The sequence below is a fragment of the Hordeum vulgare genome, chromosome 2H, assembly GCF_904849725.1.
Source record: "Hordeum vulgare subsp. vulgare chromosome 2H, MorexV3_pseudomolecules_assembly, whole genome shotgun sequence".
NCBI lineage: Eukaryota > Viridiplantae > Streptophyta > Magnoliopsida > Poales > Poaceae > Hordeum > Hordeum vulgare.
The window spans coordinates 256228983-256234835 of NC_058519.1; the positions used below are offsets into that span (position 1 = coordinate 256228983).

At 42.8% G+C, this 5853-nt stretch overlaps 1 long non-coding RNA gene across 1 annotated transcript; it reads right to left on the reverse strand.

The window, feature by feature from the left end:
- Positions 1–1821: 1821 nt before the first annotated feature.
- LOC123426022 lies at positions 1822–3571 on the reverse strand. Its single transcript, XR_006621983.1, has 2 exons — positions 3142–3571; positions 1822–2265 (listed from the first exon to the last, which is right to left on the reverse strand). It is a non-coding gene; the product is annotated as an uncharacterized LOC123426022 (long non-coding RNA).
- Between the last annotated feature and the right edge of the window lie 2282 nt (positions 3572–5853).

Genomic DNA, 5853 nt, shown 5'->3' on the forward strand with positions numbered 1-5853 from the left:
TCGCACATTCTAAGTAAGTTATGGCGCTTGCTAAGTTCGTTCACCAGAACCACTGCCATAAGAAAAGATAGGCTCGCAAGGTAAATGTACCTCAGCATTAAACTACCTCTATGTGCACGAGCTGCATCGCATGATACTCAGTGTCTTTAAAAAATCTTTTCTGCTCCTAGAGAAACAACAAGATAGTGATGCATACTGTTTTTTCTCCCCTTTTCATTCTATGTTTTTATCCAGATATGATGTAGTGGAAATTTCAGTTGAATTTTTTGTGGACGTACTATTTCTGGAATTGCGTCCTTGATTATACTGTCTTCGTCCCAAAATAAGTGTCTCAACCTTAGTGCAACTTTGTACTAAAGTTAGTATAAAGTTGGGACACTTATTTTGGGACGGAGGGAGTACAATATATTTTTATTTGGATGGCATTCCTAAGAGAACCTTATTTTATCATATAAACACAACATCACATTTTAATCTGGTGAGTAGTGTTATCTTAAAGGTTCTGAGGCTGAACTTTATTCACATGGGAAGAATATACAGGGTCAGCTCTCAAGAAACACAGAATTGGAACTCTATACATGGCCCCAGATAGCACATTGATCAATGATAATACCCTCAAACGCGCTGTCAGCATAACTCTGTGATGTCAAATATCCTGACATTACATTCTTTCGTGATTTTCCAACTTGTTAATATTAGCCTAAGGGTACTTATATAGTGAGCTACCTACAGTGTAAGTAAAACTGATTGCTAGAAAGAAAGGCTGCAACTATTCTGCCATGTATGCACACTCCATAGTACAGGCGAATACACATCCTTCTATTTCTTTTTCTAAGCAGGCAATTAGGTGCGCAGAAGGATGCATGGCACATCATTTTTCAAAAATATGTTCTCTTCGAGAGCCCTTTGCAGAAACCCAAATTATGAATGCTATGAACAAAAATAATAGCAGGTGCTTCCAAAGAATAGCAAAATGGTGCACCACACTGAAATATGTTCGCTGGCATGTACCACTTGCTATATATAGTAGTGTAGATGGTAGAAAATGAGCATATAGTTCATTTCTTTCTAAATAATTTTGTTTTCACACCAACACTTCAATTTTGTTGCAGAAGAACAGTTTGATGTAAAAACACAAACCTTGGTAAGAGCTTACTCAATAGGGTGTGCTGTATCAAGATGAGGTGACAACAACTGAAAATAAAATAGACTATGTGTTATGATAGGAACTTAGCGAATCATTTCTGACGTAATAAAGGAGCTACATAATTCTCATATATAAGTCAGAGAATGTTACTCAAATAAAATAGTAAATTACTTACAAGGCAAGTAGATTTAAGGAAAATGTAAGACATTTGACGGAACACAATACAAATCTTGTCCCACGAGATGGACTAAAAAATTGCATAAATTAGAATTATCTTAGAGGGTTCAATCAAATACTAGAAAAACCGATGATAGAGAGATTAATCCCATAAAGCATATGTGCACATGAAATAAGTATGCTTTCTTAAAATTACCTACATCCAGACCATGGTTATCAAAAAATTGCATCTTGTAGTCCCGACCGCAATATTGCAATTCAATCTACATACCCTCTTATAACTAATTATTACATGTATACCACTTACAGAATAGAGTTTTGTAGGATCAGCAATCAAGGTTATGGATATGTTTGACATCTGGTCAAAGCCTGACTGATTTGTTGTGTACCTCGAGAACTATTGAACTGCAACATCAGATGGAAAAATTGGCTCTAGATGTCACAAATCGCAAGTCAAATAGTAACAAGACATTATTCTTGGGATAAACTCACAGAAATAATTTGCAAGAAAAATAAAATTTCATTGACCCGCTAATTTTTGGTCTACACAAGAGAAGAATTAAACGAATATACTGTATTTTTTCTATTTTACTTTATCTCTTCATTGACATGTCAACATGAACCAACAAGAAGCAGATCTGAAACGGTGCTGCTAGTTAGTGGCGGATCTAGGATCCGCCCCTAGTGCTAGTGCTTGTTTGCTAAAGAAATTTTAAACATGATTCACGAACAAAATCACTCTTTTTATTGCTCCAAACCTCAATTTTAGAGTGTGGACTAGTTACCCACTCTTCAACGCCACGCTACGTTGGTGAATCACCTCCTCTTTGTCTGCCTGTTGGTGGTTGATTTCGGGGCCACATTGTGGTTCCAACCACCTTCCTTGACCTTTGTCCGCAATTTGCCAGATGTTTCTCACCTCGCCGTCGACATTCTTCCTGCTGTGTTGTTGGTGCATTTGGAGGCATCACAACAACGTCGTGTTCGTAAGTAAATGGAGAGTATTCTTAAGAAAATGGAGCTACAGAGTGTTAAATGCAAGAATACAAACACAGGTAAGCAAATGTAGTAAAGTCTAAATAACATTTTTTCAAGCCTTGCATCATAAAAAGAAAAGATAATTAACTGGGTACCAGCTCTTACAGGTCTCCTGAAGATAACATACCAACTGTAAAAGCCGCAACCAAACTCCTCATGTAGCAAAACACAACTACTCCCTCCGTTCCTAAATATTTGTCTTTTTAAAGATTTCACTACGGACTACATACGGATGTATATAGACATAATTTAAAGTGTAGATTCACTCATTTTGTTTTGTATGTAGTCAGTAGTTGAATCTTATAAAAACAAATATTTAGGAACGGAGGGAGTAATAGCCAAGGAAATTCACCCAACGCATGCACCAAGAAAAAATAGGAAACAATGCATTAGAATTCCAAGCGATTGCAATGGTCTCAAGAGGAACATTAACGAGCATGTTTGTAATTGACTATAAAGCAACAGAATTATCTGAAGTTCTCTCCAACATCTAGAACGAGTCATTTCTCAAAATAACAAGTTGGATTGAGAGAGCAAAAATGGTTGAACTACAATTAGACATCAAAGAAAAATAAGAGGAGAGTTCATCAATGCACAAGAGCTTTATGTAAGCCTGTTCTGCCGTGCTTTTTTTAGCGAACTAGAGAATAATCAAAAGGCTAAACAAGTGATTTAGAAAGAGCATGACAAAGCAATTTAGGAATCGCATGGTAAAATGAAACGTAGGTGGAGTTGATTGGAAATTTGGAAAGGATAGCTTCAGATTCGGGGTTGCTCACCTCATCCCGTGCACTCACACCCAACCAAACTTCAAGTCAAACGTTAGGGAAGAGGGAATGCCATCATGTAGCAGCGCAAGCACGGCCACACACTGCAGCGCTGCCACAATCACCCGCCATAGCTACGCCGCATCGACCCCGCACGACGCCACCCAAGACCTAGGCAGATGCAGCTCAACACTCTGTCCCAACGGCCCAGTGAAAACCACAGCGCCAAGACCGCGCCGCGGAGTAGCACGCTGCCCCATCAAGCAGCCAATCGATTAATTCACTCCGAGCCAAATCGCTGAGCACCATACCGCCGTCTCCTGCGTTCTCGTCGCCACCGATACTCACAAATCGTCCGAACTCTGAAGGGAAAACTCTCTCTATTTTTCCTAAAAAAAAGGATGGGCAAATAGGGGTAGCTTCAAGTCAACTATAAACGTAAACTTACTTCCAACCTGATGAGCAAGTAGGCCGGCGACGGGATCGAACACGCCCCAGCAGGAGTCGGAGTCGGAGTCGGGGTCGGCGGTGGTGTCGGAGTTGGCGGCGGCGGCGGCAAAAGCCAAGGAGAGCGGCTCCAGTGGGACGAGGGGGTCGCGGGCGGGCTTAGGCGAGGAAGATATGGGGAGGAGGAGCGGGCGGAGGCGGGGGAGGGGGCGCAACAGGAGAGCCGCAGGAGCGCGCGGAGGGAGGAGGGGGGTGGGAGCATCGGGGTGGTGGTGGTGGTGGTGGTGCGACGAGGGGGCTGGCGGTGGTGGGGCGGCGGGGGAGGGGGCGGCGCGGTGGGGGTCAGAGAGAGAGGTGGTGAGTGGGGGAGAGAGAGGTGGTGAGTGGGGGAGAGGGGGCCGGGGTCCGTGGCCTAGCCGTCCCCTTTGCCATAAGCTAAGAGCATCTTGAATCTTGAATAGGTAGTTCAAAATTTGGCGGTTTAAAATCGAAGATGTAAATTTTAAACCGTCAAAAAATACTTTTTGAAGCTTCGAAAAAAGGCCAACTTCAACAGATGATCCAAATTCTCATGGTCCAAAAGACCAACTCCAAATTCATAGTCCAAAACCGGCCAGCAGTCGCGCGTCTGCTGTTCATCCGTTGTACAGCCGCACATATTGCATAAAAACATGTTTTGAAACAACATAAAAAAAATCATGTCCACAATATTAAATTATTACATAGTTTTTCAGATCCAGGAGATGAAATGCAACACAAATACAACATAGTTTTGTATAATACAACATAGTTTTGAACAAACAAATAATGAATCTATGCGGATCTTTCGCCATGTCATTTCCAATGCTCTTCCATCAAATCTTTTTGGAGTTGATCATGCACATCGGTGTCTCTAATCTCGTTGTACACCTTCATGAAACGTCTGATGCGCTGTTCTTTTCGCATGGGGTTAACAGAAATGCCCATAAAATAATAGAAGTTGTAATCTAAATGTTTTCCATGCTCGTTCTCAATGATCATGATATGCATGATCAGGCAAGCGGTCATAATGTACCAAAGGATCTTTTGATCCCAACATCTAGATGGTCCTCGCACAATAGCAAATTGGGATTGCAAAATCTCAAATGCCCTCTCAACATCTTTTCTAGCCGCCGCTTGTGCATTATGAAAGACAAGTTCTTTTTTACCTTCAGGTTTTGCAACCGGCTTGATGAATGTACTCCACCTCGGGTAGATCCCATCTGCAAGATAGTACCCATACTTGTAGGTGCGGCCATTTGCTTCGAAGGTCATCGGTGGTGCTTCTCCATTTGCTAAGTTGGCAAAGAGAGGTGACCGGTCGAGCACGTTGATGTCGTTGCAAGAACCGGGCATACCAAAATATGCATGCCAAATCCATGTTTCATGATCAGCAACAGTTATTTCATTTTCAATGCATGCAATCCACAGACCCGAGCAGACCTGGAAACCCTCGAGCTTTGTTCATCTCAAAAAGCATTTGAGTGTCCTGAGCATTGGATGCTCTCAAGTACTGTGGACCGAACACTTCTACCATAGATATTGCGAATTGCTTGACATAGAAGATAGAAATGCTCTCTGCCATCACCAAGTTGTCGTCAATGTAATCTGCCGGAACACCATATGCCATCATGCGCAAAGCGGCAGTGACCTTCTGCTCAATGCTATGGCCAAGCAACCCGGCACGGTTCCTTCTCTGCTCGAAGACTGGATTATGCTGCTTCACGGAATTGCAAATGTGGAAGAACAGGTCTTTCGACATTCTGAAACGGCGTCGAAAGTAATTCCCCGGGAAAACAGGTGATGATGCAAAGTAGTTGCGCACCAACCGTTTGTGCGCATCAATCCGTTCTCTCCAAATGAACGCACGACCATAAACAGAACCATCGTGCTTCGGTTTCTTCCTCTTGTACATGGCCACTAGCATAGCAACCTCCTCTTCTTCATGCAAATCAAATTCCTCGTCCGATGATGAATCATCCACGAAAGAGGAGTCAACCAAGCTCATCTACATTGCACACAACCACCGTCAAACATACTATCCAATCCCAAGTTAAATCATCAAGTTTCATCATTTTTTTACCTTGGGGAATTCTGTCGAACACCTAGTGCGCGCGGTGGAAGAAGATGGCCGCCGATTGGATTGGCTGCTGCGGTCGGCTCCTCCGGACGGCGGCGGTGATAAGAAAAGATCTTCGAGGTCGGCCAAGAGGAGCTCGGCGGGCGGTGAACAGTACTTCGGTAGCCGGGCGGAGGGCT